This window comes from Lepidochelys olivacea (genome assembly GCF_965140295.1).
Source record: "Lepidochelys olivacea isolate rLepOli2 genome assembly, chromosome: 3".
Classification (NCBI taxonomy): domain Eukaryota; kingdom Metazoa; phylum Chordata; order Testudines; family Cheloniidae; genus Lepidochelys; species Lepidochelys olivacea.
Genome location: NC_140413.1, coordinates 82,470,408 through 82,494,184, shown reverse-complemented (window position 1 = coordinate 82,494,184; position 23,777 = coordinate 82,470,408). Strand labels below are relative to the sequence as shown.

The window sequence follows — 23,777 nt, the reverse complement described above, 5'->3', positions numbered from 1 at the left end:
TATTAAGTTTATTACGCTCGAGTGTGGTGCCCCCCTGCTAGTCAGAAGGGGACCCCGAATGCAGGTTATACACAGATTATATACCTTTTAGCAAAGCATGTTGCCCTCATGCATCAGAAACCTTAGCCAATAGACAAACCCTTTCCTTATCTACCACATATCCCTGCTAGGTACATTCCCCATGCTAAACTATTACTTCAGCCACACAACATGGCCCTGAAGCAATGCATCAGTAACCTTTCTTATCAGGATGGGAGGCCCACATTAAAAGGCCAGGAGGCAAGGAGTTAGGAACAGACAAAGAACAGAAACCGGGAGTCGAGACAGGCTGGAAACAAGGGGGGCGGGGGTTTTTACAGGAATGCAGTACCTAAGGAACACTCCTCCTGGTGCATGATGTGCTTGCTTTTAGACAATGGTGGGCCTCAAACCAAAATAAAGTCACATATGCTAACTTTTCCTTAACAGTATGGAGCTGAAAATAGAGTTTAAGGGGAAGTTCTGTCTACAGGTATATAAGTCAACCACAGAAGTGTCCTGGCAATGAACTGACATACCATACATAACAGGTACATGAGATACATCTAAGACTAGCCTGCTTGCCTGTCTATATATCTTTTCTTCTAAGTTTCTTATTTTCTTATGGGTTTGATTATTTGTTTTATTATAATAGGTTTATAGATTTATATTAAAGTATATTTCAGGTATAACACAAGGGACCTGCAGGCCACATCCTGTATGTTAAGTTAGGGCAAAGTTAGCATACATATGTTTGGGACCTTTCACCTAAATAGATGGTGATGAGCTAAAGAATAAGGTCCATATATGGCTGCAATCTTTAACATAGAGGATGTGTTAAAGCAGGTTGGCATGGGGGCTTTCCTAAGTTCATACCCTTTTAAACTTAACAGGTGCACCACACCTTGGAACTTGGAAAGAACCGAAATAACCAGTTACAACAGAAATAACAAAATGTGATACCTAACCACAAAAGGGCCATGGTAACAAATTGATATATGTAATAATAAGTTGAGATCATTAATATGCTAACCTATAGAAAAAAGACACTCCAACATTAGTAAGGTGAGGAAATACAAATAAGGAAAAAGAGAAAAATCCCCTACTGAATATGCATCAAACATAGTGGCGTCAGCAGAACATATTATAAAAGTATCAGAGGGGTAGCTGTGTTAGTTTGTATCCATAAAAATGAGGAGTCCAGTGGCACCTTAAAGACTAACAAATTTATTTGGGCATAAGCTTTTGTGGGTATGCAATGCATCTGAAGAAGTGGGTTTTTCACCTATGAAAGCTTATCCCCAAATAAATTTGTTAGTCTTTAAGGTGCCACCGGACTCCTCGTTGTTTTTATATTATAAAAGTGGCATCCCAGCCTAGGGATGATAGGAAAGAGAGATGTAGTCCTTGGGAGGTGCTACTGATGAGGAAGGTGATGGTGATGAGGAAGATGATGGCTAACATCTTAGGTTGTGCTGGAAATGGCCCAACTTAATTATCATACACATTGTAAGGAGAGTGATCACTTTAGATAAGCTATTACCAGCAGGAGAGTGGGGTGGGAGGAGGTATTTTTTCATGCTTTGTGTGTATAAAAAGATCTTCTACACTTTCCACAGTATGCATCCGATGAAGTGAGCTGTAGCTCATGAAAGCTTATGCTCAAATAAATTGGTTAGTTTCTAAGGTGCCACAAGTACTCCTTTTCTTTTTGGGAATACAGACTAACACGGCTGTTACTCTGAAACCCATAGGTTGTAAGAGTAATCATTATAATTAATACACAACATAAAAATCGGGCAACACTGTGGCAGGGTGAGCATATTTACCCCCCGCACGTAGAGGTGGCTAAGCTGCTTGCTCGAGCCTCTCCCCCCTTCCCTAGCCCTTCCCCCAGTATGCAGAGCCTTTTCCCCGGGCCCTCTTCCCCCACCCCCAGAGCTGTCCCAAGCCCCAGGCCCTCTCCCCCCCAGCACAGAGCTGGCCCGAGCCTCTCCCTCCCCCCACTAATCCCCCTTAGCCCTGCAGCTTGTCCCCCTGAGCCTTGCCGCTCACCCCCACAAGCTCCTTTTTTGGCAAAACTGGGCATTGGTCCCATTTGCTCTTGGCAACTGATCATCAGTTTTGCCCAAAAAGTGGGGACATCTGGGGCAGGGCTTAAAAAGGGGACTGTCCCAGCCAAAACAGGATGAATGCTCACCCTAGCCTGTGGTAAGAGCCGCCCAGGGCCCTCCACCTGCCTTGGGCAGTGGGGTGGGATGCCTGAGAGCAGCCCAGGCTCTCTGGGCAGTTCTTATCACGGCACAGCTTCTAGCCAGGCCACGAGGCAGGGTTATGGGGGGAAGGGGAGGAGCAAGGGGCAGGGCCCAATGGTGCGGAGGCATGTGGGGGCCCCAAATGTTCTTTGTGTCCCAGTAAATCTTTGGGCCCCAATAAATCTCAATCTGCCTCTGCACAGCAGTCACTGGAGTTGATGCCATTGAGAGCAGCATATCACGTGGTAAGGAAACCAGTCTCCCAAGGGAATAGCAGGTGGAGGTGGTTGTTTATCACAAACTGCATGGTCCCTTTAAGAGGGAATGAGATTAGTCCCCTCTGACTAGGTAGCTGCTTCTCAGTGGGGCCAATTTAGCCTATTTGAGTGCACCTGGGGCTAATTCAATTGGTGTGATCAGTCTCAGCTGGGAGGATCTAGAACTCACTATATAAAGAGGAAGCCCCAGGGAGAAGAGCTTGGCAACAGGTGCTCTCTGGGGTACAGAAAGGCAGAGTTATCTGGAGCAAAGGCACAGCTCTAGGCCTACACAGCTGGAAAGGGGTTGCTGGAATCTCCCTGAGAAGATAAGATGCCCCAATGGGGTGAGTTTTAATTCTGGGAACAATGGCTTAACTTCTGGATGAAAAGGATTATTTAAATTCTTCATTTTCCAGCAGGACTGGATTAACTCTCCTGTGGGCCAAGGGCTGTTAGATTTTTGTTGGGCCCCTCAGGGGGTGGGCTCAGGGTTGGGGTGTGGGAGGGGGTGCAGCTCCAGCTGGGGTTTGGGCTCTGGGGTGGGACATTGGGTTGAAGTGCAGCATGAGGTTTGGGGTGTGAGCTCTGGGTGGGAGTTTGGGGGTGTGTGTGTGGGGGGGGGTCAGGCCTTGGATAGGGGTTGGGGTGGAGGTGCAAGATCTGGGAGGGAGTTTGGATGCAGGAGGGGGCTCTGGGCTGGGATAGGGGGTTGGGGTGCAGGCTCTGGCTGGGAGGTGCTTACCTTGGGTAGATCCTGGTTGCCAGCACAGCGGGGCTAAGGCAGGATCCCCCAGAAGTGCCAAATCTGCAGAAACTAAGAAGAAATCAGGCTCCTTTTAGGCTGAGTTGGCTTGTGCTTTGCACGTTGGCTAGCTTTTTGGCTTTCAGGGCTTTTACAATAGCTTGTAGCTTTGTTTTTTTGATTGGTTCCTGGCCCTGGCCTGCCCCTTGTCCAGGCGAATCAGAATGAAAGCTTGAATTAGGTGATTTTTGGCTTCAGCTACAGCGTGTGTGTGCATCCCACTGTGTGCCTGACTGTGAGTGGCAGCATGCTGCATGTGTGTGTGCATCCCCTGCCCCTGGCCTAGGGGCCGCAGGGGCATGCCAGCGAGCTGGCACTCGCGACTCCAGCCTTGTAGGAGGGGGAGCCGAGGCTCGGGGACTGGTGTCCGGCCCACAGCATGGAGACTTACCCTGGGCTGGAGTAAAGAAGCAGTGGTCCCCATCCAGCCTACAGAGCGCCTCCCCCTTAGCCTGAGGCCCTGCATTAATCTGGCCATGTTTGTCAAGGGTCACTGGGAAGGGGGGAAATGCAGTGATCCTCCATCAGGACCAGGTGTGGTATGAGGCTTAAGTCATGAGAGTATTTTAAGTTGTATCTTATAGTATCTTCCACAAGACTATGGTTTGGGTTGGGACTGGGACACTGTAAACCAATGAAGGAGCCCCCCAAGGGGGTTTTTCTTAAAAGAATGGTTTCTGTAGTAATTTGAAGGCTTCAGGAGGCCTCAGCACTCGCATAGTCTCTCGCAAGGCACCAGCTTGAATGGGTTGAGTCACTTGATTGATGGGGCAGAGCAACCAGTGATCTGGATGTGAACAGTCATCAGTGACTTAAGTGTCATCAGCCTTCTGAGACTAACTGGGACTGGCATAAAGACTGTAGGGGAAAGGCGGTGTGGGTTAGGATGGGCACTTTGCATGAGAAATAAAGGAGGCTACTTCAAAGTGGTGGGGATGTTGGATCATATTAAAGAAGCTCTGTATTAAAATCACAAATGAGTTTGATTCCCCATAGCTTAAATTCCAGGGTATTACTAATTAAGAGGTCTCTTGGTTTTTGGTACTGTTTCTCTCCCTCTGTGTGTGAAACTTGCAAGCTGCTAATTGCGTTAGTACATTCTAATACAGAGTCTGTTCTCAAAGCAATTCACACAGAGAGAGACTCAAAGCAATACTCTGTAACAACAGAAACAGCACCCAGACTCCCCGCTCTTTTGTTGTATTAACAATTGTGATTAAATAGAGATAGAGGATGTATGTGGATGGATGCTTGGTGTGGATAATAACTGATTGATCAGGGAGGTGCCAGCCTAAGAATCCAGTGTCCATTGGCTGAAGAAGGCATCAAGTGGAAATAACCAGAGGACCCCCGGAGGGCAGACTGGAATCCATCCAACAGCCTCAAGGATGGGAGAACCAAAGAACAAGATAACATCTAGCAGCACGGAGCCGTCAGGAATGTGCCATCTGCTGATTGATTCAGCAACAGCATGATGAAGCAATTCCCATAGACTGGCATAGGAAGAAATTCCTATAAAAATGGACTCTAGAAAGTGAGAACTTTGGGGGTCTGATTCTGCAAACCAACTTCCAGGAGCATCAGATGAGCATCTGACAAGGCCCTGCTCCCTCCTCATGTCCAGGCCACCTGGCCAGTGGCTTGACATGAGCAACTCTAAGGCTGGTAACTATAACAACCTTGCAGAACCTGTGTGTGTGTGTGTATGAATGAATGTGTGAATAAATATGAGATTGAATGGAATGTTATAGCTATAACATTCCATTCAAAGTGCTTACTATGATTCTTTCTGTATTCACAATAAATGTGGTATTTTGCCTTTTCCCCTTTAAGATCCTGCTGGTTTTTATTTTATTGGTATAACAGGGATGCATTTTGTGCTGTGGGACATCAGTTTCATTATCAGAATACCCTAAGTCTGTATTTGCTGCTTTTAAATGGTGGGGGCAGTAGGTGTTGGGTGCAGACAGCTTCAAGGGTAGCAGTGTAAGAAGCATGATTTGCTGTTTCCCTCTGTGATGTCCATAAGGTATGGAGCAGTGCCTCAGTATTGTGGTCCTGTTGGGATCCAGGAAGTGGGTGGAAGCCTGCCCACTGCTAAAGGACCTCCCCCCAGCCTAAGGGGAGGATCCACAGGTCCAGGTTTCCAAATAATAACAGGAATGAGAGTGAGGTCACAGGGCTAAACAAATGGAACCTGACTGGGACACTGAGCAGAGAACCCCAGGCAGTGCCCACTGCTGCTCAAAGGCATCAGGAAAGCTAGTGGATGCCACCCAGAGGAATTCTGCCCAGATGTGTGAACAGACTGAGGAGCAAAAATAGGCCCCACAGTCGCAGGAAACCCCATCGGCCAGCCTCCTCTCCCTGCTCAGTAGCATGGTGATGGGCATTTACAAGAGGCTTAGATTCATTATAGATGAAGCTGAAAGAGGGGTTATTGAAGTTTCACTAAACTCAGAAGGGGTTTGATGCTTTGCTTTGCCTTCCTATACTGCAATGGCTTTTATGTCTAGGTTGCAAAATGAAAGTTATTCATTTCTAGTGTAGAAAGTTATAGTATGCAATAACTATATCTTAATCAGCAGCAAAATTCTAAAGTCAACCAGAATGAGCCCTTCTCCAGAGTGTGTATATGGTTCTCATTCTCAGGGAATTGTATCATTCAAGCTACACAGCACTTTAAAATTTCTCAGTGCATAAGGAAAGGTGGATAAAAGTTTGGATAGATAAAAACAAAGGCTCCCAACACCAGTTGGAAAAACTGGCTTAGGGTATGTCTACACTATGAAATTAGGTCGAATTTATAGAAGTTGGTTTTTTTGAAATCTGTTTTATATATTCGAGTGTGTGTGTCCCCACAGAAAATGCTCTAAGTGCATTAAGCGCATTAACTCGGCGGAGCGCTTCCACAGTACCGAGGCAAGCGTCGACTTCCGTAGCGTTGCACTGTGGGTAGCTATCCCACAGTTCCCGCAGTCTCCGCTGCCCATTGGAATTCTGGGTTGATATCCCAATGCCTGATGGGGCTAAAACATTGTCGCGGGTGGTTCTGGGTACATATCGTCAGGACCCTGTTCCCACCCTCCCTCCCTCCCCCCGTGAAAGCAAGGGCAGACAATCATTTTGCGCCTTTTTTGTCTGCTGCCAGCCAAAGATGTAAAGGATAGATGGAGTGGGTCAGAACAAGAAATAGACCAGATTTGTTTTGTACTCATTTTCCTCCTCCCCTGTCTAGATCACACTGCAGTCAGTCACAGAGAAGGCGCAGCGAGGTTAATCTAGCCATGTATCAATCAGAGGCCAGGCTAACCTCCTTGTTCCAATAACAACGATAACTTTGGTGCACCATTTCTTATTGGAACCCTCCGTGCAGTCCTGCCTGAAATACTCCTTGATGTACAGGCACACCCTTTGTTGATTTTAGCTCCCTGAAGCCAACCCTGTAAGCCGTGTCGTCAGTCGCCCCTCCCTCCGTCAGAGCAACGGCAGACAATCGTTCCGCGCCTTTTTTCTGTGCGGACGCCATACCAAGGCAAGCATGGAGGCCGCTGAGCTCATTTTGGCAATTAGGAGCACATCAACCACCACACGCATTATCCAGCAGTATATGCAGCACCAGAACATGGCAACGCGATACCGGGCGAGGAGGCGACGTCAGCGCGGTCCCGTGAGTGATCAGGACATGGACACTGATTTCTCTGAAAGCATGGGCCCTGCCAATGCATGCATCATGGTGCTAATGGGGCAGGTTCATGCTGTGGAACGCCGATTCTGGGCTCGGGAAACAAGCACAGACTGGTGGGACCGCATAGTGTTGCAGGTCTGGGACGATTCCCAGTGGCTGCGAAACTTTTGCATGCGTAAGGGCACTTTCATGGAACTTTGTGACTTGCTTTCCCCTGCCCTGAAGCGCATGAATACCAGGATGAGAGCAGCCCTCACAGTTGAGAAGCGAGTGGCGATAGCCCTGTGGAAGCTTGCAACGCCAGACAGCTACCGGTCAGTTGGGAATCAATTTGGAGTGGGCAAATCTACTGTGGGGGCTGCTGTGATGCAAGTAGCTCACGCAATCAAAGATCTGCTGATATCAAGGGTAGTGACCCTGGGAAATGTGCAGGTCATAGTGGATGGCTTTGCTGCAATGGGATTCCCTAACTGTGGTGGGGCTATAGACGGAACCCATATCCCTATCTTGGCACCAGAGCACCAAGCCGGCGAGTACATAAACCGCAAGGGGTACTTTTCGATAGTGCTGCAAGCTCTGGTGGATCACAAGGGACGTTTCACCAACATCAACGTGGGATGGCCGGGAAAGGTGCATGATGCTCGCATCTTCAGGAACTCTGGTCTGTTTCAAAAGCTGCAGGAAGGGACTTTCTTCCCAGACCAGAAAATAACTGTTGGGGATGTTGAAATGCCTATATGTATCCTTGGGGACCCAGCCTACCCCTTAATGCCATGGCTCATGAAGCCGTACACAGGCAGCCTGGACAGTGGTCAGGAGCTGTTCAACTACAGGCTGAGCAAGTGCAGAATGGTGGTAGAATGTGCATTTGGACGTTTAAAGGCGCGCTGGCGCAGTTTACTGACTCGCTTAGACCTCAGCGAAACCAATATTCCCACTGTTATTACTGCTTGCTGTGTGCTCCACAATATCTGTGAGAGTAAGGGGGAGACGTTTATGGCGGGGTGGGAGGTTGAGGCAAATCGCCTAGCTGCTGGTTACGCGCAGCCAGACACCAGGGCGGTTAGAAGAGCTCAGGAGGGCACGGTACGCATCAGAGAAGCTTTGAAAACCAGTTTCATGACTGGCCAGGCTACAGTGTGAAAGTTCTGTTTGTTTCTCCTTGATGAAACCCCCCGCCCCTTGGTTCACTCTACTTCCCTGTAAGCTAACCACCCTCCCCTCCTCCCTTTAATCACCGCTTGCAGAGGCAATAAAGTCATTGATGCTTCACAGTCATGCATTCGTTATTCATTCATCACACAAATAGGGAGATGACTACCAAGGTATCCCAGGAGGGGTGGTGGAGGAGGGAAGGAAAATGCCGCACAGCACTTTAAAAGTTTACAACTTTAAAATTTATTGAATGACAGCCTTCTTTTTTTGGGCAATCCTCTGTTGTGGAGTGGCTGGTTGGCCGGAGGCCCCCCCACCGCGTTCTTGGGCGTCTGGGTGTGGAGGCTATGGAACTTGGGGAGGAGGGTGGTTGGTTACAGAGGGGCAGCAGTGGCAGTCTGTGCTCCAGCTGTCTTTGCTGCAGCTCAACCATACACTGGAGCATTCTGGTTTGGTCCTGCAGCAGCCTCAGCATTGAATCCTGCCTCCTCTCATCACGCTGACGCCACATTTGAGCTTCAGCCCTCTCTTCAGCCCGCCACTTACTCTCTTCAGCCCTCCACCTCTCCTCCCGGTCATTTTGTGCTTTCCTGCACTCTGACATTATTTGCCTCCACGCATTCGTCTGTGCTCTGTCAGTGTGGGAGGACAGCATGAGCTCGGAGAACATTTCATCGCGAGTGCGTTTTTTTCTTTCTAAGCTTCACTAGCCTCTGGGAAGGAGAAGATCCTGTGATCATTGAAACACATGCAGCTGGTGGAGGAAAAAAGAGACACATTTTATAAAACAGTCGCTACACTCTTTCAGGGTAAACCTTGCTGTTAACATTACATACATAGCACATGTGCTTTCATTACAAGGTTGCATTTTGCCTCCTCCCACCGCGTGACTACCCCCTCAACCTTCCCCCCTCCCTGTGGCTAACAGCGGGGAACATTTCTGTTCAGCCACAGGCAAACAGCCCAGCAGGAATGGGCTATACTGAGTGTCCCTGAAGAAAAGCACCCTATTTCAACCAGGTGACCATGAATTATATCTCACTCTCCTGAGGATAACACAGAGAGAGAGAGAGAACGGATTTTGGTTGAATGCCAGCAAACATACACTGCAATGCTTTGTTCTACAGTGATTCCCGAGTATGTGTTACTGGCCTGGAGTGATAAAGTGTCCTACCATGAAGGACGAAATAAGGCTGCCCTCCCCAGAAACCTTTTGCAAAGGCTTTAGGACTACATCTAGGAGAACCGCAAATGCCAGGGCAAAGTAATCCTTTCACATGCTTGCTTTTAAACCATGTATAGCATTTTAAAAGGTACACTCACCAGAGGTCCCTTCTCCGCCTGCTGGGTCCAGGAGGCAGCCTTGGGTGGGTTCGGGGGGTACTGGCTCCAGGTCTAGGGTGAGAAACAGTTCCTGGCTGTTGGGAAAACCGGTTTCTCCGCTTGCTTGCTGTGAGCTATCTACAACCTCCTCCTCATCATCATCTTCTTCGTCCCCAAAACCTGCTTCCGTATTGCCTCCATCTCCATTGAAGGAGTCAAACAACACGGCTGGGGTAGTGGTGGCTGAACCCCCTAAAATGGCATGCAGCTCATCATAGAAGCGGCATGTTTGGGGCTCTGACCCAGAGCGGCTGTTCGCCTCTCTGGTTTTCTGGTAGGCTTGCCTCAGCTCCTTCAGTTTCACGCGGCACTGCTTCGGGTCCCTGTTATGGCCTCTGTCCTTCATGCCCTGGGAGATTTTGACAAAGGTTTTGGCATTTCGAAAACTGGAACGGAGTTCTGATAGCACGGATTCCTCTCCCCAAACAGCGATCAGATCCCGTACCTCCTGTTCGGTCCATGCTGGAGCTCTTTTGCGATTCTGGGACTCCATCATGGTCACCTGTGCTGATGAGCTCTGCATGGTCACCTGCAGCTTGCCACGCTGGCCAAACAGGAAATGAGATTCAAAAGTTTGCGGTTCTTTTCCTGTCTACCTGGCCAGTGCATCTGAGTTGAGAGTGCTGTCCAGAGCGGTCAGAATGGAGCACTCTGGGATAGCTCCCGGAGGCCAATACCATCGAATTGTGTCCACAGTACCCCAAATTCGAGCTGGGAACGTCGATTTAAGCGCTAATCCACTTGTCAGGGGTGGAGTAAGGAAATTTATTTTAAGAGCCCTTTAAGTCGAAATAAAGGGCTTCACTGTGTGGACGGGTGCAGGTTTAAATCGATTTAACGTTGCTAAATTCGACCTAAAGTCCTAGTGTAGACCAGGGCTTAGAATTCTCCATTCCCAGGTGTCTGGGGATCTCTTAGGAGCACTGAATTAAGGAATATCTGTTCTATAGAACAATCGGTTTTAAATCCTTTTGAAAGGCAGAGCAGACTCCTGGCCAGACCACTCCTTTACCCTCCTTTCCTTCTTCTGAGAAATGGGAGCATGATTAAACCAGGTTAATAATAATACTGAGTGACTTTCATTTTCAAAACACTCTGAACTTCAACTAAATGTGCCAACTTGTGTTTCTCTAGTGAACACTAGCATACCTTAATACAAGTAACCTCAGTTATTTCTGCAAAATCCAGTGGGGCTTGTTATAAAAGATAAAGTGGGCCAAGATTAGCAACAGACTCTTCTACAACTACCAGTTCTAGTTTGTCAATTTTAAAACCAGATCTTTTCAACCTCATTTCTAAGACAATCCCCTGTAATAGCGCTGGCAATGGAAATGTAGCCATATTGTGCTAAGATTATCAGGCATCATTCATTATGCTTCACAATGTCCCTGAAAGACAAGTAAGTTATAATTTTCCAGAGATGGGGAAGGAAACTACGGCACAGATTGATTAAACAACTTCAATGTGACAGTCAACGGCAGAGGTGAGAATGGAGCACAGGAGTTGACTGCAACTCCCATGTTTCAACTATCTGACTTCAGATTGTGGTTTTGCAATTATATATCTGACCTGGAAGAGCCACGTTAAATGCTCCATGCAGAGCAGTTAACTTATGTACATGACTCATTTGGGTAACTTTGGCAAAATTTGAGGACATTGACATATTGCTTTTCTTGGAGAGGATGTGGAGTAAGGAAAAGAACAAAGCAACAAACACAAAATATAATTAAACTGTAGCAGAAAGCGTATATGTGGCATAAAACTACAGCAAATGAAATGCATAGCTGTTAATCTAATAGATGAGAGTGATATACAATATGTGAAGCAAAGATGGAGGACCTCCTCGAAGAGGTGCTTGAAGCTAAACTGGTTTCTGCTTCCCAATTAGTATCTTTTTCCTTGTATTATGAGCCTAACTTCATGGATTTATTTTATCCTTGGTGCCTATTTTGGGGGGAGAGGCAGCTTGCCAAAACCAGTTATGGATAAGGGGCAATATCATTTTAATTTCTTAAGAGGAAGATAGCATTTAGAATTGAATCTCAAGGGACACCCAAAACATCCCTAATGTGTGTCAGAGTTTGTTCTTGATTATGTGCATTGGAGAGTAGGACCACAGTTCTTCCCTCCTGTGACTGCTAAAGCACAGTCGCCTTATTAAATCACTGAGTTTTTTTTATATATTAGGTGACCAAACTCTGTCTCTCTAGAACCAAAACTGCTTTTTCCACTCCATTTCCCACACCCCTGAGAAGCCATTCAGGTGTGCTTCCCCCCCCCCCCCCACTGTAAGGTTTGATGGTCAGTGGATGACCTCTTCCTCATTCACCTGAGCTAAGCTGCTCTGCCCAATCAGCTAGTGGTATTCAGTCCCATAGGGGAGGTGTGCATGAAGAGAGAACTAGGCTGTGTAGTCAAAGAAGGGACTAAAGGAACAGCAGATGGGAGAATCCTGATGTGCATTCTGGTTAGGGTCATGATAACGGAATAGACATTGTGGCTTCCCAGGGCACTCTAACTCAGTTTTTAGTTGCCATGAGACAGCTACCATGCCATGCAGCACTAGGGTGATGCTTACTGCTCACACTCTAATATTTCAATCAGCTGCTGGCGGGCATGGCTATTGGAACTGAGGTGATCCCTAGAACTGCATGCTTGGCAGAATTATTTCAGTTAGCCTTGAGCTTCCTGCTGATTCAAAGCTCATTTTCTAACTCTCCTATGGCGATGTTCTCCAACCTTCACATAGTCTGTAAGAACTTGCTTTGCTTACTCAATGTTATAACTGAGTGGGGAAATGTACATTGTAGCATCTAATATCAATACTACACCATGTGATGCATTTGTTCAAGATGTTTGCTCTGGTCAACCAGCCATTTTGTGACTAGACTCACAACTTTTCCACTTAAAGAGCAGGAGAGTCACAAAGGTAATCTAGCTATCTTGCTGCCTGGCTGGCATTGGAAACTTGATTCTCTTCCAGTTAATTGCTAATCTGCAGAAGTTACTAGTTGAATTCAGCATCGACCATTATGGGGAAGGAAGATGCCTAACCTGTCTGGGTCTAATTATTCCTGCAAGTGACAGTTCTTTTTAAATAACCAACTTAATAATTCAGTACAATGAATGCAATAAACCTATCTAGTAGCTGGTACAAAATAATCCATTTAGACATCAGTCTTTTTTTCTTTTTAAATTAAAAAGAATTTCCTCTTGGACTCTGCATACCCATCTTGGACTAAGCTAATCCAAGCCACCATTCATTCCCATCAGTGGGTCATTGGGATACAGGCAGAAAGCTGATGGTAACTCCATGGAAGAGTAAATTTATGGAAGACTGGAAAATGAAACTCTTTTGTTTTGTTGACAGTAATTTAATTTGGTCACAGAGCTGGACTCCAGTCTAATGAGAAACTGGGAAAGTAATGCAAGAGACTAACCAGCCGCAGGACTGTGTATGAGCCATTAAAACAAATTGTGCCATCATTCTAAAGCTTATTCTTCTGATTTCAAAGGCAAAGTACATTTTAAAATGGCAAAATGCCAAATGGTAGATGATCCTCTGAGCAAATATAAATGCCCAAGGCAAACTTCTGTGACCTAAGATTCAGAGTTTTGTCTTATCCACGGTTTCCAAGGCAAATAATTTTCTTTCAGAATGGTCTACAATCTTTTGACTGAACCTAGAAACCTAATGTGTGTGGAGTCCTTTTTGGCAACAGAGGGCTCATGAGAGATGCCTATTTTGAAGCTTTCACTGATTAAGAGATTAAATAACCATGATTTAGACTGGCCATAGGGAAAATGCATCCTGATAGCAACTGTCAGAAAAGATGCATTAATCTATAGTAAATAGGCTATTTTCAGACTTTCTCCTACTGCATCTCAAACCATTTCTTGCTTAAAAAGGTACTACTAAAAACCAAACCAGTCCTTTGCTTGTGTATAGTCAAGAAGCAAACTGTTCAAGAACTAATTATGAGTTTTTTTATTTATAAAAAAAACTCTCAATTTCCTCTTTGTACATATGAAAGGTTCTCAAACTGTTTCATACTCAAGCATATTTTAACAGATTTTGTGGACCACCTCTTTTCTAGTACAAGATCATTTAAAATGTCTGGCTCTTACAACAATTCATTACATTGAAAATGGGAGGGGGGTATATTTCAGATTATTTTAATGCAATTTATCAAGTGCAAAAAAACAAGGTGGAGAACCTGGACCCAGCTTCCATGGAGCACCAGAAGTGCTTGCAGACCACAGCTCAAATACTGCTCCCATATGGCTTCAGAAGCCATAGTGTTTAAGGAGAATTTCTTGACATTGCCTGAAGAGAGTTAAGTGGAGAGTTGATAGACATGGACATATGAAAAGACAAGAATAGGAAAAATGGGATAACTCAGTTTCTACTTTCTCCTGTCTGACTTCAGTGGTGGTAGGCTCAGGCTTTTAATATGTCTCTTCCCTGGAAGGCTATAGCTCTCTCTCAGTAACTGTACCTGATGTGAGATGGAACATCACTGACCGGTGGTATGATTGTAGGAGGTGGCAATATAAGATGATGCTCCTTTAACAGGATACTTGTATTTAGCTAAACAATTTTTAAATTAAATACAACAAAAGGGCGGGGAGTCTCTGGGTGCTGTTTCTGTTGTTAGAGTATTGCTTTGAGTCTCTCTCTGTGTGAATTGCTTTGAGAACAGACTCTGTCTTAGAATGTACTAACGCAATTAGCAGCTTGCAAGTTTCACACCTAGAGGGAGAGAAACAGTACCAAAAACCAAGAGACCTCTGAATTAGTAATACCCTGGAATTTAAACTCTGGGGAATCAAACTCATTTGTGATTTTAATACAGAACTTCTTTAATATGATCCAACATAATAACTTCACTTAACATGAAAATACATGTTCATAAGTGTGTGTGTGTGTATGCTGTAAGCTCTTCTGTCTTCAAGCTTCTCCACCATTGTGTTCACAATGTCCCAAACAGTTGTAAAAGTTCCTAAGATTTTTAAAAACTGAATATGAATCTTCTAAAACTAGTGAAAGTGCCCATGGAACTTCCCCTCAGTGAATCCAAGAGGAAGATGGAAATATGGTTCTTGTAGAACCATACAAAATCCTGTACTTTTTGTCCTGGATCTTGAGTTGGGTCTTTATTTGGAACGATGGCCTTGTGGATCAAGGGCTTGGGAGACCTCCATTCTTGTGTCTGCCAGACTTCTCTATGACTAGGGTAAGCTACTTACACTCTGCCTCAATTTCCCATATGTAAAATGGGGATATTTCTTCTATTTTTAGAATGTAAGCTCTCCAGATCAGGGACTGTCATGCATGCACATCTACCATTAACAAATCCCCAATCTTGATTGGTGCCTCGAAGCTTCTGTAATGATCCATTTCAACTTATCCAAAGTCTAGTGGTATCTGGATACAGTGTGGTGTGGGTTTTTCTTTCCCCTTTGGGCCCATTCTCATCTGAACATGATCTTTTTTCAGTTGTCAGTGAGCTGGCTATAATACACCCTGATTCCAGAAAGGAGAGTGAATAATATGCTGTCTGAAGTGTTTCCCTGGTGCACTAGAAATCCTATTTTAATGAGGGAAAGAGCTGTTGGTGGACTGTGTTGCTGTCATGTCTCTTCTTTGGTGTGGGCAGGAGGCCAAAACTGTGGATGACCTATTATCCGATTACTGCAAGTAAAAACTAAAATCTAATTGAGTATCATTTGTAAAAGGAAACCACTCCCAAGTGTAACTAAATCAAGATTTTACCATCTGGATTTTTGTCCAGTAGTAAGGATGAGGGCAGTGTGACCCACAAGCTCTGCTCTTTCTCTTAGTATTGGTCTCAAGTCTCTGCAGCAGTTTGCCATAGAAACATGATGGAACATAGAAGCAAATCCTGCATCTTGCAATCCCTTCCAACCCTATGGTTCTATGATGCTTGGACACACAAGACTGCTCTTAAATTTTTAAGAAGTGTATTTTTAGGCATGCAGTAAGGTCCTGTAGATCCTAGAGTGACTTCTACGCAAACACACTGTGGTAGATGTCGTCTTTTTCTTTAAAAAGAAAAGTCCAGTATTTACTAGCCACTACTGAATAGTGAGATTTCTCTTTTATAGAATAGGAGAGAACTGCTGTCTGTCAGATGCTGCAGTGTGGGTAACTGATTCCTTGATGGTGACCATGGTTGAAAGTAACTGGAGTGTAAGGAAACACTTCTCAATAGCATGGACAACTACTGCTTATTATTGGAAAAGCTCACTTGTTGGAGCATGTAGGAACTCGGGTGATGTGCAGTACCTAACAATGTGGTGCTCCTTACTGGCACTGAAGTTGAGGCATTGCTTTTTTTTTTTTTCCCCCAGTGTTTATTTAAAAAAATTTGTCAGGAAGAAGCTGCAGGGCAGAATCTGCTCCTGTTGAAATCAAGGGGAAAAAACTTCTATTGACTTCAATAGGAACAGGAGCAAGTTGTAAGTGTGATTCCTTGAAACTGTAGATTGGAAGTGAGACTAGGTTATTGAAAGAGTAAAACTTTCATAAGACAATTTATTCAGGTCAGTGAAATTGTGAACTTCAGAGGGATAGCTATTGAGAAATACTCCATTTATTAAAGGCAAATATTCCTAACTTGGCAGCTCAAAGTTCAACCAGCTGGAATATTAACTGGGAAAACATGGAAACTTAATTTTTTCTCAATTATTCAAGTGAAATAGGATTAGGTACATTAGGAAAGTAGATACTCCTCTTTACATTAAGCATATAAGAAATAGCTTGCCCATACCTTATTATGGGATATCTCAGTAAGTGTATTAATTGTATGACATAACTGTGAGAAATCACTCACTGATGTACAATAGCTGTCCACAAATTGTATTTTACAATCTTTGCACTTTCCTCTGTTTTTAGATGAGAAATCCAAATAGAATAAATGGGGGAGGGATTTGAAAAGCACTTTACATTAGCTGAACTGTGCTCCCACTGACTTCCATAGGAGCAGCACAGTTAGGCAAGTGCTCGGTGCTTTTGAAAATCATACCCTAGGTGCAGGATAGAACTGATTATGTTTTTAAAAAAAAAACCAAAAAACAGCCAAACAACATCTGCATTCAGGTTGCAACACCAAGTGCTTGAAAGTTAAACACCAGAATTTAGGTTGTCCGTTGAACTTTAATTTTGCCCCTTCATGTCATGTCATGATCATGTCAATTAGACTACTTACTACTGATGCAAAGGAGTTTTGCCTAAATAAAAACTGCAGACCAAATCGGGTGTTTGTAAGTTGAGTCCCTTAAACCCGCTGACAGAGTTGGTTCAGCTTACATTCCACATTCTGATCTCTGCACTAATGTAAATCCAGAATATATCAAGTGAGGTCAGTGATGTTAAGAGGGGTGGGGCTGGAAAAGCAACTAAAGAAGGGATGCTGAGCAGAAAATTATGAAATATTGTTTCAATCTATAGTCTTCAGTGTTGGCCAGAAAGTTTCCACAAGTCATGTGAGCAAGGGATCTGGAATTTGGATCTCTATTGCACTTCTGATTTAAGAAGATGGCTATAGATTCATTTTCTTCTGGTTTGCTTTGTTTCTTGAAAACATCTAGATGAAGACATTGAGCTGCCTCTCCCTTAATATTTTGAGGGGTGCATTGTACTAATTCTTCAATAAACACTAGTAACTTTGCTAGTTACCATATTGAACAGTTTCTGATGGTGAGGTCAAGGCATTTAAACAGCTCTCCTGTTTTATTTCATCCACCTGTTCTCATCTCCCCCCCCCCCCCCAAAAGAGTGTTTCAAGCCTGAGTGACTCTGCAAGTGTTTCACCTGAGCTCCATTGTGTGAGCATGCTGATTAAAGTCTGGGAAAGGCACTTCCGGTAGGCTGATTGTTCTCCTCTTGCCTGAAAGTTCACAGTCTGCCCTAGGCACTAGGTTAACCATTTAAAACAACAGGGAATTATTTTGCCTAGTTCCAAACACTGTGGGTACAGAAGCTTGACTCAAAGTTGTCAGGTTACATTCCAGTTACAGGGGTAAGAGCCAAGACAATAACCAAATCACAGAAAATGATATGAACTAACAAGGGAACAAGTAAAACTGTGTGTATCAGATTGGTTTGCCAGCTGGTAATGCAAAGCACAAGCTTTCCTCTGGAAAGGAAAAACCTGTGAGATGCTCTTGTTTTATATTGACTTGTCCTCTGAAGCGCTTACACTGTGGTGCTACAGAAAACCATATGGGGGAGGATCATTAAGGGGGAATGAGGCTAGAGCCCAAACTCCCCCCCTCGTGTTTTATTTCAGTACCTCAAACTCATCTGGGTTTGCCCTGAACTGACTTCAGTATAGTTTATCTAATTTCTGATTTATCAAAGCATGTTAATTCTAAAGAGCAAACAGCACACAGTGCTTTGCATGTACTTACACTAACTCAGAAGGTTATTGCTACTGCTTTGGGAAAGCTTTATTAGTGATGGAGAACGACTTCAGCGAAAACAGGAGCTGACTAAAATGGTCACTTTACTCTTCCCTTGAACGGGACAAAACTCTTCAAAGACATGGGAAGTTTGGCTAGAAGCAATGCTCTTAAATCTTTCCCTGCTGCTTACTGTCCACTTCCAGGACCTCTGAGGGGCAGCCTCTTCTGGCAGCAGGTTTTCTCTTCAAGACATGAAAGTTGCAATATTACAACAAAAAAACTTCAAATCCAGACTCCAGCGAGAGACTGCTGAATTGGAATTCATTTGCAAATTGGATACAATTAACTTAGGTTACCTTGCATAATGACTTAGCCACTCCCAGTCTCTATTCAAACCTATTTCCCCTTGTTTTCTCCTACCCCCCCCTCCTCCCGACATTCTTATTAAACCCTGGATTTGTGCTGGAAATGTCCCACCTTGATTATCATACACATTGTAAGGAGAGTGGTCGCTTTAGATAAGCTATTACCAGCAGGAGAGTGGGGTGGGAGGAGGTATTTTTTCATGCTTTGTGTGTATAAAGATCTTCTATGCTTTCCACAGTATGCATCCGATGAAGTGAGCTGTAGCTCACGAAAGCTTATGCTCAAATTGGTTAGTCTCTAAGGTGCCACAAGTCCTCCTTTTTCTTCAAGGGAGAATGTCACTTCAAATGCAAGGCTCTTTTTATGATACACCAAGACATAGACATGTCTGACCCTCCAAGCTTGTGGAGAGACCTATTCAGGTGTATAGGGAGAGCAGGGTTATTGGGCTGGGGAACTTTCAAAAGACATGGATAGTTCAAATATTCAGGCTTCTTGATAAAATAGTCTAAACCCCATAGCAGGATTTGTTGCCTGTGGCTACCTAGCACAATGCTATGCTCAGCCATTTGTGTTCCATGGCACTGAGTTCTAGATCTGCGGCTTAAAGGTTGGGGCCACAGTCCATGCCAAGTGGTAGTAGCAGATGTCCTCACAATCTTGGTCTTAGCAACTGAACTGGTCATGGTGTGCAGCTGCCCCCATTTTCAGGATACTTGCAGTGTATAATTGTGGGGGGAATCTATATGGCTGGTACAAGTGAGGAGCTATAAGATGAACTGCCTGGACTTGTTGAGGTTCATTCCTCATGGTTTACATGTACTTCCTAAAGGGAAGCATGTTGGCCGGATCGCTAGGCTGCTGTCCCCTCTTTCAAAGAGCTCCCCCTGCTGGTATGAAGAGCCTACATGTAGGCAATACCTCACAGGTTTTCATACTTGCATTGCAACAAGTAAACCTACCAGTGAAATGTCAATTACATGAGGCACAAGAACTACTGGCACTCTTTCAATATGAAATATTGCCCAACATTTTATTCATTTTATTTTATCTATAGGCAATGAATGGGGTGTTTGACAGCATTGCTTCAAAAGGTAACATTTCAGACAGCATCTGTAACCTGGGTTCCCAGCTGCTGCTATTTTTGGAACATCTACTGGAGTAACCAATCTCACCAACTAAATCATTGAAATATTATTGCTGCTTTTCTCAGGAGCTTAGTTAACAGCTTGCTGCAAAATGAAAATCAGTTGGCAATCACAATGCTATGATACAGAACCTATTATGTACCTACCTTAATCAGGATATCTGGAGTATCCAGACTGAATATAGTCCCAAACCATACAAAGGACAAAATTCCTTTTGCCATTATGCAATTGACTTTTGCTGATATCTCCTTTTTAATACCGTTGCAAGAGATCATCTGTTCAACTCCCCATGGCAATCCAGATGATGGAACTTCATTTCCACAGCTGATCTTTTTAAGGATTATAAATGCAATTTGAAAAGTGGTGCTGTCTATCTTCATTTGAAAATCATATTCTCCTAGAGGCAAATGGCTATGCCTGATAACATTCACAGAAGTGCCCAGTCTCTTACCTTTCCAGCCCCTGGACTCATGAAGAAACACTTTGCATGTATGAGGCTATTGCAATGCAAAGGGATTTAAAAACAGTGGTACCCAAAATGAGAAGATAGGCCTCCATGAGGGAAAGACACAGTGCAGAAAGTTCAGTGCAGAGAGATCTGAATAGATGATAAAAGAACAAGGGAAGGAAATATTGCTTAGACCTTGCAGCTGAACTGTAGTCCACAATAACCACAGACACAATGAACTCCGTTCTTAAGTCAGAAAAGAAAAAATAGATGGCAAGGATTAGGGTACTTCCCTGGTTGAATATACTGGGGAGGGGGGAATCAAATGGTCCGACTGGGTAACTAATAGTGAAGGAAATCTCCATTGAAAGACTGCCAAGGGAAGTGGGGGAGGATTCTCTATCTCCTGATACCTTCCAGAAAGGCAGGCAGTCTTGGTGTGAAGACATGCTTTAGCAGCAGCTAAACACTAGATGTAGGATGCAGTACAGGGGCAGCTGGGTGAAATGTAATGGCCTTTGATATAACCAAGAGGTCAGACTAGGTCTAATTGTCCCTTTTGGCATCTAACAGATTTTATCTGACAGATGAGTTCTCATTGCAACAAAGGACAAAAAAGCTAGTTCACCATTATAGTAATGAGAATGAAAAGGCTGTCTACACTACACAGCTTTTAGTGACATGGCTGTGTTGCAACGGCCATGCTGCTAAAAGTTGTGCATTGTAGCTGCTGTTGTGGCTCGTCTGCCAATCAAAAACTTCCACCCCAACAAGCGGCATTTGCATTGTCAGCAGGAGAGTGCTGCTGCTGACAACGTGCTGTTCACACTGGCACTGATTGAAGCAAAACTTTTTTCGGGGGTGGGGTGGGCGCTTAACACCCCTGAAAGACACAACTTTTGTCACACTAGGTCTAAATTGACAATTGAATAACTCTTAACTACCTTTTGGGGCAGGGGGGAAAAGAATCTCATTTTGTAAATGAGTTCATTGGGAGGCATAAGTACCATGACAGTGTAACCGGTCTACTGAAGCCATTTGACCATGCTGTGTATGTATTCTAAATCCACCTAGTTGCTAAAGCATGGAAAAAGTGGCACTCTGAAATACAAAGAGATGTGCCCCTGGCTACATGGATAATGTCCTGGTGCTATACCCATATGTAGAGGTGACACTCAATGGTATCTGGCTTGAAGTGTAGCCAGGAGGGGGAGCATTTTGAAGTCCTAGTTGCTCAGGGTCAAGTGACATAGAATACACCACTCCTGCCTTCTGGATGCTAGTGTCTGGTCCAGCCCAGAGGCTATACAGGGCCATCTATGTTGGTTTTTAGAGGCACTGCAAATCAGTTTCACTGTAGTTGAGGATCAGGGCTTCAAAAATGAAAACCTAGAGGGATTCATGGGTTTTGATTTCAGATTTTAAATAAATGACGTTTCTGACTTCTGCCAATGGCTGCACTGCCCCTACTGAGAAGCAAGAGACGCTTGCTGTTTTTGTTGGTATTTCAGTAAATCCCCAGAGATTCTAACAAGGAAGCAACTGACAAAGCTTTCACAAACTCACTGCCCTTATTAAAAAAATAAATAAATAAGGGGGGGGAGCAACCTCTGGGGTTGATAGTTTAACTCCAAGTCCCTCCCAGGCCCAGTGAGTTACAACAGAAATTGGCTATGAGTGACACTAAAAGCAGCTGCAATCATGAGTTGGCAAGAGAACAAAAGTATCAACACTTCCGTGGCTGGCTCACATGTCTGTAACTGGGCAAGCTGGGGGATATTGTTTCCCATCAGACTCTTGCAATGTGATGCACAGGTAATTAAGCAAACTGTCAGTGCTGTAACTAAGCATCTTAGTGACCAGGGTGAGGAAGCATATTTGTATCCTCCTACCAGGATTTTTGTCCTTCCATAGTGTGACCCTATTTCCCTAAATTGAAAATATGACTGCAGGTAAGCAGTGATGCCAGGCAGTTCAGGCTCAGGCTGCCCAGGGGCCCCTTGACCAAAGCTCACTGACTGTTTTTTGGCAAAACCTGGGCACTTGTCCAGTTTGTTACTGCCCAAATGTAACTTAAAAAGGGAACTGCCCTGGCCAAAACAGGACCTATGGTCACGCTATTTTTTTCCACCCCATTATTCCATCCCTGCAGCTTTGCGCCCTGGGTGGCTGCCCTGCTCCCCCCCCCCCATGGTTAAGAAGCAAGGGCCATGTTTGTTAATGACTGCTCGTGTTCTGAAGTAATCTTAACTTCTCAGGAGTGAGGGAGGCAAAACACAAGTCTCAAAGCTGCAGATCCAGCACATCACAAAACTATTCAGGAAATGAAGATCTAGATCATTAGAGATAGGACTGACCTGTAAAGGCCAGATCTGGATCTGACCTTTTCCAAAGCTCAAGCTGTTCAGGTCTAGGGTTTGGACTTGGCCCCAGACCTGAACATCAAAGGAAAAACACATTCCACAGCTTGGAAGTGATTAAATATTTAGAGTTTGGGAGGAGATAACTGGTGGTGGTGGATTTCCTCCCCTCCCTATCCCTACTCTCAATGAATAAATTGCTGCAGGTAGAAAGGTCTCATGTATTGCCAGGCCATGCACTAAACAATATTTAATTGTCTTAAGGTCCTGGACAACAATCAATGTCACCTTTTGAGAAAGCCTCCCCTTTAAGATACAAGATAAACTGATGGGAGAATTGGGCAAGTATTGCCAACTGGTGTTCACAAGCATTTGCTTGAACAGCTGGTGGATTGACCACGTTTATTTGTTAATATTCATGTAAGCCAACTCATTCGCGTGAATCTCTGGGAACAGCTGCCCTTTACACAGGTACCAATATTCATATGCAAGCATAATTCACTACTTATACTCCTGTCTAAAGAATGTCATCCAATCAGGAAGAAGAAACATTACCATGTGGTGGGTGCATGTATTTTTGTTTGTTTTTTTGGGGGGGGGGGTTTTTTGGTTTGGTGTGGGTTTTTTGTGGTGGTGGGGTGTGTGTGTGTTTTTTTTTTTTTTTTTTTTTTTTTTTTTTTTTGGTAAGGTGACTGACATTCCCCTCTGGTGTTATCTGGACTAGTGATCTGCTAGGTCACTCCAATCCTTGTCTCTGGGAGCCAGCCTTACCCTGCTCTGCTGTGAGAACCCCTGCTCCTGGGCTGTTCAGAAACAGCTTCTGGCATGTAAGCTGCTCCCAGCTACTTGCAACCAAATGACACTAGCCAATATCTCTGGTCCCAAACACAACCCCAGGAACCTCCATTTTGCAGTGTCCAGTTATGCCCACTGGATGCTGCAAGCTTATATGAGTTCATCAATTTAACAAAGAAATTGATATGCACCAGGCTTGTTGTGTAGGAGCAGGATTTTATAATTGTACTATAAGAATAGATTTCAGAGTAGCAGCCATGTTAGTCTGTAGTCTCTAAGGTGCCACAAGCACTCCTTTTTCTTTCTATAAGAATAGAGGTACTAATGTATGTCTTGATTTGATTTTACCACCCACCCTTTTTGAATAGCAGAAAGGAATGACCCTCTGGGACATTGGTAGGAATGCATCTGACATTAAGGCAGGGACAGACCAGAACAATCCTTATGATGGATTATGGTCACCCTTTTGTTTTAGGATAAGTTATAATGTCTAATATGGTTTCCTATATGTATTAAAAATTAGGCACTCTAGTTAAATATACACTTCTTTGTTTTAAGGTTTAGTAATTAAAAGACAGGATCTTGTATTGTGTCTGTTAAGGAGATTCAAAATAAACTGACACTCTGTATTCTCAAAGGTCTCTGTAAAAAGACTGTGAATGAGGAATG

The 23,777-nt window shown here is 44.3% G+C and overlaps 1 long non-coding RNA gene across 2 annotated transcripts in view; it reads right to left on the bottom strand.

Moving 5' to 3' along the window:
- LOC311518956 overlaps positions 1-23,777 on the bottom strand; it is a 63,860-nt gene that overhangs the window by 10,834 nt on the left and 29,249 nt on the right. Inside the window, exon 2 of one of the 2 annotated variants that reach the window (XR_014711155.1) lies at positions 3,276-3,347. The exons of the other annotated variant lie outside the window; for it this stretch is intronic. This is a non-coding gene — a long non-coding RNA (uncharacterized lncRNA). The remainder of the gene's footprint in view (positions 1-3,275; positions 3,348-23,777) is intronic. 2 annotated transcript variants of the gene reach the window in all.